We start from the raw sequence: 15,113 nt of genomic DNA, 5'->3' as shown, positions 1-15,113 counted from the left end.
TGCTTTTCTCTGCATTTGACCCATTCACTCAGTGAAGCAGTGGGCAGCCCACTAAGCAGGCGCCCGGGGAGCAGTGTGTAGGGACGGTACCTTGCTCAGGGGTACCTCAGGGTAGCCGTTAAGTGGATTCGAACCGCCGACCTTCCGATCACGGGGCGACCACTTTACCTACTGAGCTATCCCTACTCCACTCTCCCTGAGAGGATTAAGTTCACCAGTATGGTGTAAATGCAACAAACTAAATTCAGGTTCAGCAACATTTTTCCAATACTGTTTGACCTTCTAGAAACTTTTGTTTGTTCCTGTGCTTTAGGTAGTGTAGTTGCTTCTTGCCAACACCAGCCAAGCTTCACTCCACCAGCTACCAAGCCTGCCTCTCCCATCTGTATTCCAGCAGACACCCTCCTCAACTCACTCTGTTAACAGTCCAAACCTATATTTCCCAGCCTCACTGCCAGCTACAACTAACTTTGAACCACTTCCCCACTTACCACAACTGCAACATTTAAACTGCTAAATTGAATAGATCCTTTTCCAATCTGTTCTTTTTTCAGTTGTTCTTTTGGATTGCCTCTTCAGCTCTTAACAGATTCTGTAAATCTGGCAAAGTGCAGTGCATAAAAAGAAACAATTAAAAAGACATTTATGTTAAAGTCTCATGAGTTACACATATTGCATCTCAAAGTGATGAAAAAGAATATTCAAGCTCACTACAGTCCTTATGTGTGATTTGACTATTTTCTCCTGTGATGGTCTTAAAGGCAGAATCACAATCAAGATGCCACCCTGCCTCATGTGCGTGTAAACATGGATTAACGTCACTACACTGAATGTATTAACAAATGAGGTTAATACATGATAAGCATTTAAGGAGCAGAGAAATTAGGACAAATTCAAGTGCTAAAACAAGTGGGGATTACTCATAATATTTACATTTACAACACTATATTCAAACAAAAATGCAAAACAAAAATATATAAATGCATAAACGGTAAATGCTAAAGCATATTTATTTCCCAGCCCCTTGTTCAGTATGTTTACAGTAGTTTTAATATCAGTAATATATAATATTATCAGTACTGACTAATTTCTATTTTAAGCATGGGCGAGAAGCCGGGTAAAAATAATGCTACAAGAGGAAGGTCCTCGAAGTTGAGCTTGCAATACTTTTAACACTCAAAAGGAAAATTATAGTCTTATTTACTGCTAGACCATCTGCTAAACTCTCCAACAAAGAAAGTTAGTGGCGAGTCAAAAAACGTATTAGCGCTTACAAGGCTGAGGCATTTAAAATGCATTTCAAATGAAATATCTGAATGGTTATAAAGGACCATAAATTGCACATTTTTCTCCCTGAGAACATGCATATTATTCAAAGGTAGAAAACAACATTTAAACACTGCTTGCAATGCATAAAATGGGCATCAGCTCTTTTTTTACCCTCTGACACCAACTTTGTGACTACAATCCCTGTCATTTGCCATTATGTAAAGTTAATATGCCAACACTGCACTGACCCAGATTCAAAGCAGAGTTAAATACATGCACACAGATGCGTGGAGCAGCAGGGGAATCTGTAAATGCAGAAGTCAAGGCTCAAACTGTCATATCGCTGTTCTCCAGAGCCGTGTTTTCAGAGTGTCCAAAAAAGCCTGATCAAAGTAGAGCACAAACTGTGAAATTCTCAAAGCAGTCATGTTCTCTAAAGAACTCAAAACCCTTTTTTAAATACATAATGTCTGCAACAAAAAGCTGAGTTACAACGTCTTCTGATAACCTACCCCCAACTGACTGGAAGTGATCCCTCAATCAAATGAAACACTTTTCCAAAAAGTCACATTTTGTCCTTTGGATATAGTCGGTGTTAGTAGAAAGGGAAATTGTAATCTTGAGTATATCGCATTTTACCCCACTCATCAGGATCTGTTTGAGTGGCAACCCTAGAAATATAGTAAAAGAAAAGAAGCTTTAGTATAAGGTGCAGGACAGCTGGTGAATGTAAAAGTTTTGTTTTTTTATCATGAAAACACAAAAGAAGATGAGTATCATAGAAAAAAAACCAATGAGTGTGTATACCTTGTAGAATGCATTATGTACTTCGTAGAGCTGAATACTTCAGTAGCTTTCAACTAATACCTAATTCTTAAAAGGATGACTAGGCACTGGATGTGCAATTATCATTCAAATGTTCCTTTAAAGGGTTACTGGCATTTCTCCCTTCTACTGCAACTAAAACAATACATCACACAGGGTGAAGTCCATCAATACTTAAAAGAAACAAAAAAAACAAATCCTAGACTAATTGGCTTTTACTCATTAATCAATTTGTTATTCTCTTCCCTAACAAACAGGAATTTGTTTTTCTCATTATTCAGTGCACCCAAATTAACTTGAACATTGGAAAACTCAACTAAAACAATTCATGTTTTATATCCAAAGTGGTTTGCCATTTACCATTGCCATTCCCCAAATGGGCTTTTTTTTTTTTTTAATCTGTTTTCATTTAATCCAAATTATGTCAAAAAAAAAAATTTTCATTAGAACAAATGTCTAAAATCTGTCAGACCTTCATCACACCATATCTAAACATTCAGTCAGCTGAAGTCACGTCATTTAAAACTGTCAGGATTATCATTATTAACACTCCTCTCATTGTCACTTTTCTATGGTGAGTCTGCTGCACAAACAGGCTCAGATCCACAGTCCTAGAATGCAGCTGGCAACAGTAATATTTGTTTCCAGTGATTTGCTGCAATCTATAGGCTATGCCAACCAGATCTTCCAAGTATGAAGAGAACTGGATATGCTGCACGCAAGTACAGAACACAAGAAAGATTACAGATTCACTGGATAGACAGCTGAATGAAATCAATGACCACCACAGCAGCAACCAGACCAGCCTGTAGGTAATGAAACATAAGACAAGGCAGGCAAAGGCTAGCTTGTTTCCAGCGATTGAGTTTTCAGTTAAGTTAAATATGTACATATACACATACACTAAAATACAGAGCTATATACTTAAAATCATAGATATTATTACTAGATGTATGGCAGCCCATGACAGTTTAGTTATGGTTTACTGTCTGGGATTAACTAATGACAGCAGTTTAGAATAAATAGGTCACATATAAATAAAGATTTATAATCCCACATCAGACATGAGGTTTGCCTTTGGAAGTGGAATACAGTTAAAAAGAATGAAGATGCATGCAATCTGCAACTTCTAAAAAAAAAATCAAACCATCTAGTGGATAACTAAAACCACTTCACTGTTTGTTTGTTTTTTATTACTGTTTTTATTTTATTTTTTAAATGTTATTTGGGGAATGCTCCCTGATTTGTGTTTAATTTCAAATACTGTAGAACTTGAGCACAGCAAAACTCATTGGCCAGATGAGAAAGTGATGGGAGGAAAGAGCAAACAGGACAATGAAAGTAATAAATGTTCTTCATGGATGCTGAACATGTATGTGTGCAGGTCATGGGTCAGGTTTTCCATGGCCATCTAATATTTAATATTATTACCATAGCCCTGTACGTTGTAGCAAAACAACATAATGGTCATTATCAGGTCAGCTTGAAAGACATATAAGTGGGCTTCTCATGATGCACATAATGTACATGTCCCCTGCTACATAACTTAAACTTTAACTTAGTCTTAAAGCCTCAAGCCCCCATCTTGCTGAACAGTAATACGTTGAAATCTTTCATGGTTGAGTACTCTTCTTTGAATTTTTATTTTTTTAAAATGCTTTTAAAACATTTTGTGAGGTGTGAATGCGGGTATGAATGTGAGTGTCTCTGTGTTAGCCCTGTAACAGACTGGGTGTACACTACCTCTCACCCTAAAACAGCTGGGATTGGCTCCAGTAAAAATTGGTAACTGAAACTGTAAGGTAACTGAAATAGGGTAACTTTTGTCTACAAAAGATTTTTTTTAAAGAATCCTTAGTCCAAAGAACCGGTTGGAGGTCAATCCAGACCACCAGTCTTGCAATACATTGATGGAAATTCTGGAACATGACATATGGCTGTGACTGGGCTCCTTAGGCCAGGGACCATACTATAGCTTACATAATGAATCATGTTGTGTTCAATTAGACAAGCAATTAGGAGGATCAACTAACTAAAAAAGTGCCTACTTAGTTCATTACAGCATGTGAAGAGGGTAAACGTTTTCTTACAGACCTCAACAGAAACTGGCTTCATTTTTGTTTTATTTTAAACCAGAGAAAAATGGCGAACGTGATCAATGTCCAGAAACAAGTTGTTTAGCCAAGGTTACTAAAGTTGACCAAAGCAAAGAATGTACATGTTCTTAATCTCATGAAAACATTTTTTTTAGTGTTTCAAAGCACCTGACTGACTGGACCAAAGATGCATCTTTTAACAGGACAACCACCCTAAACCCACACCCAAGACAGCACTAAATCAACAGGAATAGAAACTAAGTCAACTGAAACTGTCCACTGAAGTTACTGTAAAAGAAAGCTAGCCTCTTGTTTAAAAACTCACACACAGGATCACTAGCTCTTGTAAAGTTTTAAAGCAGTGAGTTAATACTGGGTAACTATGAACGACTGTAGGCAAGAGAGAAAGGAACAGCAGGAAGCACAGTACACTGAAGTATGGGAATAATTTCTGAGAAATTGGGAAAGACGCTGAAAGCTGCATTCAGCCACTGCACTGTAGGGCATTTCTGTGAAAATCGGTAAGCAGCTGCAGATTCTAAGCCTTTAACACCCCAGTTTTTGGTTTATTTATAGAAAAGATCCATCTTATCTTGACTGAGGTTGAGGTTCATTTGAAATCAACTTTTGAAGGGGGGGGAGAATTATTTCCCCAGCCACTCATTCCAAGCTTCTAGGCTAAGCTATGAATGTATTGCTCCTGGTCAGCATATAGATTTTCTGTAAGAAAAGAGAAGAAAAGCAGTCACCTAACAATAGAGAAGTTAATTCACCAAGACAGAGCGCACACACACACTGTGGGGGAGGAGCTAGCAAATACTTGGGGCCCATGTTGGTCCCAGATGTAGCCTGAGGTGGGGGTGTAAGAAGAATCAGAGAGAGAGAAGAGAGGCCCCAGAAGCACAGAACAACTGAGAAGATGAGGGACTTGAAAGCCCTCTAGCAAGACTTTCCACACAGCGTCGTTATTGATGATCAAAACAATAAGGTCGCATGATAGAGGATAGGGACAAAGCAGAAGGCGAGAAAGAACCTTCTAGCAACCTGAGTGTGTTGACATGGCACTGCATGGCTAGAGAAATGACAAATGTGCAAGTAAGGATGACCCTGAATTTCTGAAATTACATACAGTTCACCAAACAACATTGTTAGTGCTCATTCATTGATGCACATGCTACATCTGCAAAACACAGCGGATTCCTACAGCGATACCTCCCTGCTGTTGAGTCCTACTGAAACTAACGTGCTTGTTAGTTGTTCATTAATCTCTGAACAGATGAAAAAGTTATCACAATTTTGGGCAATTTCCACATGTCACTATCAAATATCTTTTCAAAGAATAGACATAAAATTTTCTGTTTTTTGAAATACAACATTATGCCAAAACAATATCATAACAGATGCAATCGATAAAAACATCTCACATGAATTATCTGCATGAATGCATTTCATTTTTACTCTTTCAAGCACTCCTCTGAAGGTGAAAGAGAGATCCAAATCACCTGGACAAATTCTGGAAAATAACTTAGGCTTTGTTGTTATTTTATACGCTCAAACCGATAGGGCCACCAGCAGACAAAAAGAAAAATGCTATTAACAATTCAATTTTGTCAGAATCAATAACTGCTTCCAAGAGACTGTGACATCTGTGGGAGGCTGGGGGAGACTCATTACAACAGTAGTGTGACACTTGGCAGCAGCGTGGCATAACACTCTAGTTCAGAACCTCTATGAGAAAAGGTGCCGTCTGTGCTGTGAAAAAATATACAGCTCTCGGGAGAACTGAACTCTGTCCACTGTCCACTCTGTTTTCCACTGATACGACTAAAATTTCATTAGAGGTTGTTTCCACTTCTTAATTAAAGTTGTTATCAAAGAACAGCTTTAATTTTGTAAAGGGAGCTCCTTGGTCTTTATGTTTTGCTGATTCAAAAGATTTCCATTATCTAACTAGCAGCTCACTGTGAAATAAGCAGACTGCATTTTCCCCAGATGCAAGTGTTCCCTTGACAAAACGCGCGATTACAAAATTTTGGGTTTATCAGTGAATTGTATAAAAACAAAACTTGCATTTGACATAACTTATATTTGGTGTTAGACCCAGCTGCTGCCACACTATCCACGGTAAGTTTATACTGTGTGGCAGCAAAGTTATGTTAGTTCTGTGAGTCTAATTAGTTTTTATTTTTATTTTGTTCCACTTTTTGCTTTTCCAAGGTGAGTTTGCTCATTTCAGTTGAGTTTTTATTAATTTAAGTGTTAGTTTAAGTCTTTATTACATTTTATTATATGGAGAGCATATGTCTGAGACAAGATTTATGGAAATTAGTGCAAGTATTACAATAAAAACACAGAACCTTTGAAAGCAGTTGATCACAGTGTTGTAGATATCCAAAGTCACACACACACACACATACCCAACTCTCTCTATCTCGACATATTAGCAGACGAAGGCAACCGTAGTGATAGATATAGCTATACCCAATGACAGCAACATCGGGAAAAAGGAACACGATAAGTACCAAAGACTGAGAGAAAAGCTCAAGAAGATGTGTAGGGTGAAGGCAACTGTGGTCCCAGTGGTAATCTAAGCACTCGGTGCATCGACCCCCAAACTGGACGAGTGGCTCCAGCAGATCCTAGATAACTGTTTTGGGGTTTTTTCCAGATATAATTTTAGTTTATTTTTAGTCAACTACAATGACCTTGTGTGGCAGAGCTGCTGGCACGAGTGTGGGCGTGACTACCTAAATGAAGGAATATAAATGTCTCAGATATCAGTTAAACAACAAGGTATACAATGAAAAAACATCTTTAAAATACAGTATTGCCATCTTTGTTTGCTTTTGGAAGAGTGACTCATTTAAAAATATAGATGATGGATTTCACTACTTTCTGTGGCCAGTTGTGCAGAAATATTATATATAACATTCCAGATTTCCCATCCTTATGCTGACTTCCCGAATGAATTCACATCAGTTAAATGAGCTAAAAAAATTGGGTTAGCTGTAGCAGAATACTTATGAAAAACCTGGTTTACCAGATGGCCACCAAAAGTTTCTCTCATTTTCTCCAATTTGACATGAAACTTAAAACCATGTTTGAAAAAGAGCTCTTGTGCAAAAAGCCCAAGGGGCTGTTACTGCTACTGAATCTATAAGCGCTATATGCTTACAGGCAGCTGGCCACAGTAAACACAGTATCTGTATGACTACAACAAAGTACATAGTTTAGTAGATCAGCACAGTGTAAAGGGAGCATCCCTGTGAAGTCCTGAACATTACATCCTGACATTAACTTGACATTAAACACTAAAGTGATGAAATATTTACCAGTAAAATTCCCATAAGTCAGTCTTACTACTTCAAATTCTTACAATCATTAAAAAAAAAACCTCATCATTTGTTTGAGTCTATAAAAACCGGGCAGAAAGCAGTGACAGCTGCCTGGATACCTTTCAGCCTAAGAGGATAAAATCTCAAGTTATATTTTGATTTTTAATGGAGTGCTGAATGGAATTTTAAAATAAGTGCAAAATCTAATTTTACCTTCTACCTCACTGTATTGCAATGGGACTTTAAAACAGGGGGAATGTAACAGTCTATCTAACTTGCTAATAGCTTGTCAATAATATAAACTGAAGCTTTCAATGTTATCCACTTTTGTTAAAACTGCTGCTGTATGCACCGTTTATCTGCAGACTCTATTAAACCACTGTGCAAATACAGTGTGTAGGACAATGCAAAGTAGTGTGCAAAAGTCTGCAGTCTTCCACGTTTTCCATTGCTTGATGGATTAAACTAGAATCGCACTTATTCATGTTCATAATTCAATTAATCTTGACAATATCTCTAATGCTACTGACTGAAATGCAGCTCCAAACACGACCACTATGTTTCATGCATGGCTGTAGAGACTAATGCACCTGATGCCACTGATGTTAACTTCTTGTGTGGTGACAGCCACCGTTCCACTGTGATTATTTCTGACATGGCTTCAGCGATCATTAAACAGATCAACTAAAGGGTCAGCTCATTTCTCGGGTCCTGTGTCAGATCCTTTCTCTATATTTTCCTATTTCTTCCAGATACTTTTTTCCTCTGTTGTACATTGTTTCAAGGCCTGCCAATTCTTCGTTTGTCCTCCACATGTCCATTTACCTTTTATTTCTTAAGGATATTAAACACCCTGCTGAGATATGCCAAGTTCTCTTTCGAATCACCTTAATGGCAAAAAAACATTATCTTAAATGTCAACCTGTTATCTTTTGTTTTTTGTAGTTTGAACTAAAGAAATGCGAATAAATTATATAATTTTGTGACAGTGTGCTAGTAAAAGGTGCCTAAAGATACAATTTAAAACAGTCTTCTTGCAAAGTTGTCTGTTATGTTCAAGCACATTAGTTCATCCTTTGAACTAGGTGTCTCTTGTACGCTTGAATGTTTCATAGATCAGTATTGAGTGGCTTAACAAACAAACAAACAAACCATTCCTCTGAAAATAGTCATTGGGTGAATAAGCAGCCAATGTCCAAAGAAAAACCATGAAAGACCTTCAAAATATCTGAAGAACTATTGCTCAGGACCATTTCTTTATATTTTGCTCCTTGGAAGCAAAATATAAAGAAATGAGCGGTGGCTCAAGCCCTTTGCACAGTGCCAAATTGGCCATTGATGTGGACATGAGCATGAATAGTTATCTGTCTCTCTGTGTTAGCCCTGTGATGGACTAGTGATATGTCCCTGGTGTACCCTGCCTCTCACCCTCTGGCAGTTGGAATAAGTTTCATGGCCCACTGCAACTCAGAACCGAATAAACAAAAGAAAATAGATGGATGGTTATATGGATGTTTTTTGTTTTGTTTTTTAAAATATTATCACACTCTGATTTTGAAGCCATCCCACACCTTAAAATCTGTGAATATCTGTTCGCAGCTTACAGTGGCTGAAAAGGGCAGGATTCCTATAATTCCAAAGTGCTGTTAAAAATTTAGCTGCAACCTGGTTTTAAGATCCACGTTTCAAAACATTAAAATTTAACAATTGTTCCCACACAAGTCAATTCGTGATGACACAAGAGATGCACATACATTGCACTTTTCATTTATTTAAATTTTATTAGCTTCTTGAGTCTCCTGATGGCTTCCAACACTTCATGAGCATTTTTTTATGGGAGGAAATGTTATTCGACCACACCCACTCACAGACCATCCTCAGTAATTGAGATTGAGTTTATTGATTTTTCTTTTTCTTTTTTTTCTCTTTTTTGGTAATGACAGTCTTGTAAAGAATCAAGCTTGGCTGGAATACTATAAATGTTCACTCAAACGGCCCTTTTTCCCGGCATTGTAGCTGCAGTTGTGGTCTTTTGCAGAATAATAGACATGAAAAGTAAATTAAGAGAATACCCCTGTTCTTTGTGGCTGTGCCAAACTGCTGCTGACACGATATTTTCAAGTACTGCTGGATCATCTAATTTATTGTCCCCCTTGAAAAAATAAAGATCTCAGTCCTATTTTTTCCTCTATAGTCCATTGTGGAATAATGTTCTATAAAAAGTTAAGGATTAATCTAACCAATGCAACATATGCCCATGTCATATACTATTGAGTAGGCTGAAAAAGAGTTATCTGTCCCCACACACACAGACCAATAACACTGTTTCGCAGCAGCACAGTATTATGCCTTGAAAATAGAAGACAATGAATGCTTAGTGAAAATGCCTGCTGTCTGGACAGTGCAATTCTACATGAAGGCACAGCAGGATAATATAAACCCTAGTTTTAGGAGAGTTAAAATCGACACTGTGGACAAGTGTGCTACAAGAATCGATTGTTTGCTGTTGTTGCTATTGCCTCATCCCTCATCTCTTAAACACCATCAAATATTTGTGCAAGAGCTGGAGTGAAAGAGGGCTTAAGAGGAGAAGCAGTCGTGTTCCACTTAGCGGGGAACCATGGCTACCTCAAAGCTCTGCTTCGGTATAACAACAACAGGGGGTTCCATGGTAGTCAGCCAATATCACTTCCTCTCCCAGGAGACAGAGAACACAATGCACTCCTGGCTGCGATTGATTGCACAGTCACACCCATAAATTATGGCCTTTCCTTATCCCCCAGTGACAGAAACGGGATTTTATACTGTAAATGACATACACTAAATGAGCCAAAATATTTCCATGATTGCATAAAGGTGGCTGGAAAAAACTACAATTTTTGTTATTTGGATAAGAAAAGAGTTTAATTGTCTCACAATTAGTTCAAATTAATTTTGCTCAACAATGGACAATGTTCTGATTGTGATTGTGTGACTTTGATTTCAAATTGTTGTTGAAAGGTTTGAGTTCTTCGAAGCAGTGGTGTATGATGTACTTATCCGCAGCAAATGTATTCCTCACATGCAACAACTCTAGTTTGAAATCCAGCAGGCCGTGCTGGTGGACTCAAACAAACTCTAATTAAGCCAACGAAAAAGAGGTCTATCTAAAAAGAAATGTAACGATATCATTTAAAGTGTTAATTGTATTATTTCACCTCTTTATCCTGCCATCAGACGGCTCTTTCCATCGGGAAACAGAGAACGTTATATACTTCTATAATCTCTTAAAAGCCACTAGACCAGCGGTCCCCAACCTTTTTTGCGCCACGGACCGGTTTATGTCTGATAATATTTTCACTGACTGGCCTTTAAGGTGTCGCGGATAAATACAACAAAATAAAACCAGTACCGGTACCAAAAAAATCGGATTTATTCATAACACACGGGAAAAGACCCAGGGCCACCGAGTTAACAATAAAAACTATAGAAAAATAACGCTAAAAACCGATAAAACCCCTTAAAATCATAAATTTCACACCCGAGCCTCAACTCTCGTGGTCCAGTACCAAACGACTCACGGACTGTTACTGGTCCGTGGCCCAGGGGTTGGGGACCACTGCACTAGACCACTTAGCCAATCATTAGACATTATCAGACTCTTCAGATATTTGCTTGTTAGATTGATGTTAGGTTTCATAATTTGGATATTCTTGTTTGCTTTGTTTATAAGGAAACATGGACCCTCTCAGCTTGAGTGCTGACAATCCTCTCACTCAAGGAATCTATCACCATGCTCCAGCTGATCTCATTGTTGTCTATTTAGCAACTTTTTTAACCAGACCTTTTTGTTGTCCTTTTCTGAAAAGGGCCAAGCTCGCAATAGACAATAGCAAAAGCATTGCGTCACTTCCAGCTAATCATTTTACTTATGCCTGTTGGCAAAATCACAGCAGACATACCTTATCTACAGCACTGCACTGCATAGTTTCTGTCCCCATACTACAAACTGCTTCTCCAAACTAGGGAGTGCCAGCATAAGCTATAGGTAATACAGTGATTAAGGGTAAGTACCTCATACAAAACTACTTCAAAGAAACTGAGCTTCCCCTTTAGGTTTTTCCAAAAGATCAATGTGATTAAAAACCCTGTAAATAAACAATGTCATGCTACTGACTAAAGCACACTTAGCATTGGTTAAAATGACAACAATTAAATATATATAAATCACAAAGGTTAAACAAATAAGCCCTGCATAAAGATAAGGTCTAAGGCAGATGGTTAGACAGTGACACACATATGCAGCATTTCCCAAAGGGCAGAACAGAGTCTGTCCATTCTTGGCAGCGTGGAATCACAGCTCTTGCTTTGGCTGTCTCTTGTCAGTATTGTGTAAAAGACATATTTAGTGCTTATAGTTTTACATAGCAAAATTAGTGCAGCTACACGTCTTCTCTTTGATCATCAAATCGAAGCACGGGAATCTAATTGAGTGCTGAAATCATTAGCTGATTATTTGATAACTATTCTTCAGAAACTAATGTGACAGTTTTGTCAACAGTTTTCATACTTGCGCTATCATTCAGGTTATTTTACAGGCAAGACTGCCTCATCTTCCACATTTTGCCTTATTTAATTTATCCTCAATATGTGTAATACTGTTAAATGTTAAACTAAATTAAAATGTAGGCACATTTTACATAAAATTGCTTACTAGTTTTCTGGAACTGTATAAACTAAATGATTAATTTGTGTATTTGAAAATAACTAATGAATTACCTGAACATATAAATAATCACTATAGGTGTAATCACTGTGACAGCTGGCAAACATAACATCTGTTGATGCCTTTGGAGGACACACATATAGTTTTTTTTCTTCCTCAAGACTTCTTTTAAAATCCAAATCATTAACACTCTAAACAAGATTCCTCTTTGATTTGAACTTCGACTGTCTCATTTGTTCCAGGCTTCCCCTTTCTAGCAAACAAAATGTGAAGATAAACATAGGAGGGAGAGACCAGCACAGCCCATCAGTGTCAGCTCAGCATGCCCCCTTGCCAATCAAAAGTTCAGATTCTAAATCGAGACACTGTGTGAACTCTAGAGGCTTCTGGGATCTCAGATCTCCAGTTACAGGAAAGGAATGAGGCAAACTACACTGGGTCACCAAGCAGAGTAATAAATGAACGCAAACACTACACACACAAACTTAGAATTTTACAAATAAATAAATAAATAAATAAATAACCAGAAACTCAAAAATGTATAATATGCCAAACCCTCACTCGACTGTATGTTATTCCTATGTATGAGTGCTTCCGCTGAATAGAGCGCTTTAGTTTATTCCACTGTGCCATAATGTGACAATAGGGCGATTTAAGGGCATGAAAAGTCTATGCGTAAGTGAACTCGGGTGGGCTAAATAAAGAGGCTACTAAAACAGCTATTCCTCATTTAAAAAGAAACGGACTTGGCGTTAAAAGTAGGGTTTGCACTTGCAGCGTTGAGACAAAGCAAAGCTGTGTAGCGTCACTTTGCCACTTCACTTCACATCCTCGACTCGGACGAAGACGGTGTTATAATAACGGAATCAAAATCAGCTGCGAGCTAATAATAAGTCTTCGGCTGCCGCAGAAAAAGAGTGATGAGCTCACAAGTAACAAAGTAACAGTCTCGGCTAAACAAAGAGGATTAAAATTATCTAAGAAATGCAACAGTGCTGTTAACAACACGGCGGGTGCATGCTTCACTGTCTCAGCGTAAAACAAGAAACGGGAGGTGTTCTAAGCAGCCCCTGAATAATTAAGCAGCTTCCAATGCAGGTGTGGGTCCGTTATTTTACTGGCAATAAAGTACCCCGGTGTCTTTTAGCTTTAGCTACTATACTAGCCTAGCAGCCTAGCATGGCTCTGCCCCACAGACAGGCTTTCAGCACTGGGTTCACTGGATAGCAGCTCTCGGGAGTGCGGTTTAGATAACGTTAGCAGAGTGGGCGACACTGAGATTTTTAGCTAACGAGAAATTTCCAGCTCAGTATATAAAAGTCTCTTGATTCTGCTATGGTAATAATGAAGCGTAAAGTATTTCGACGAGGGGTTGTAGTCAAGTGCCCCGCCAAACTGGCTAAAGCACAATGATGAATGAAAAGCCGGACCTCGCCTAAGCTAATGTTAGCAGCACGGCGGGTCAGTCAGTGCAGCAAGTGTAATGCTACCAATGTGCTAGCAGCAAAAATCTCTCAGCTGACAACTAACTACATACCTTTAACCGTTGGAGATGACACCTCTTGTAGGTCCACAAACTACTCACGGCGCCTGTTCTCACTGAGTATTTCCCAAACAGAAAACGAAGGGGGTGGGGGGGCCTCCTATTCAGTAAAGCCACAGCAAAACGTGCAAATAGACTCAATCCGGACGCTTTCCTCAGTCTTGTGGTGCTGAATCTAAAAGCTACACGCTTCTGTCGGTGTCTCGGAAGTGCCTCCTCCTCCTACAGCTCCCTGCGAAATAATGACCCCTCCCAGCGCTCCAACCACAACAACGGAGTAGGCAGGTGCAGATGATGGTGCGCTACTAACGGAAAGCCTTGCAACATAGTGGACTGTGTGTGTGGTAGATTCCAGGGCTGTCAAATCAGGAGAGTCTCCGTCGTTGACGCATGCGTGCTTCCTGTGTGCGAGCGCTTCTACGGGGTGTAGGAAATCTGGGACTCTGAGAGCGGGATGGAGCTGTTGGTAATATTAAGCAAAAATATACTGTATTTGTGTTTATGACATCATCAAAATTGAAGAAATAAATATAATAATATAATAATAAATAACAAGCCTACTAAATTAGCTGTGTGGATAACACTAGGTGTGATTTGCAGAAAGTTATGACTGATTATCTTAGACAGGATAGACACTCGATATTTTGATAGTGTGACACCAGCTTGAGAGCCAGCGCTGTGCGTGATACATAAAGAATTAATGTGTGCCTGGCAGTTATAATAGTTTTGCATGATTCACTAGATTTTTTTAAAAAATTATTTACTTCCCTTTATTTTTGTTTCAAAATCACATTTTGTTCTTTCTGGATCTTTCTGGATTGAATTTGCCTGTTTTAGTTTATTATTAATAGTTGAAAAAAACATTATTAGGAATAGGTTTTGCAATTTCCTTTTACAAAAAAAGCAAACACTTTTATCATTTACAGTAATGTAAATATCCTCATCAAATCAATATGCACCAAAGCCAAAGTTGAGACTTTCCTTGTTTTTCTTAGCAAGCTACCAAGTTAATTTTTTCTTTTCACCTCTATTAACTACAGCTACAGTTTCTTTTTCACAGCTAATCTTCAGGAATTCGTTTTCCAGGAAGTTAGGAAAAGTGTGACAAGGACCCATTATGCGCAGAAGGACCCTGAAGCTGAAACAGTAATTGTATTATTTACATTACTTTTACTGCTGTGCCTTTGCTTTCTAAGAAATACTGAAGAGATGAAAATAAAAAATCTACAAGGGCTCCCACTCCTCCTGTTCACATTTATATCATTTATTGACTGAAGTCCTTTGTTTATTGTAGTAAAATTGTAACTTAAATCAAGAAATCAACAAAATCAACAAAATCA

The 15,113-nt window shown here is 38.3% G+C and overlaps 1 protein-coding gene across 1 annotated transcript in view; it reads right to left on the bottom strand.

Annotated features, from left to right (window-relative positions):
• ctnna2 (catenin (cadherin-associated protein), alpha 2) overlaps window positions 1-14,215 on the bottom strand; it is a 337,829-nt gene extending 323,614 nt beyond the window's left edge. Inside the window, exon 1 of the mRNA XM_082535406.1 lies at window positions 13,768-14,215. The gene's annotated coding sequence lies outside the window, so the exon portion shown is untranslated. The remainder of the gene's footprint in view (window positions 1-13,767) is intronic.
• Window positions 14,216-15,113: the final 898 nt, after the last annotated feature.

This window comes from Aulonocara stuartgranti, assembly GCF_965226115.1.
Source record: "Aulonocara stuartgranti genome assembly, chromosome: 6".
Taxonomy (NCBI): Eukaryota; Metazoa; Chordata; class Actinopteri; order Cichliformes; family Cichlidae; genus Aulonocara; species Aulonocara stuartgranti.
Note: the sequence above shows the minus strand (reverse complement) of the source record. Positions and strands in the feature narration are given on the sequence as shown.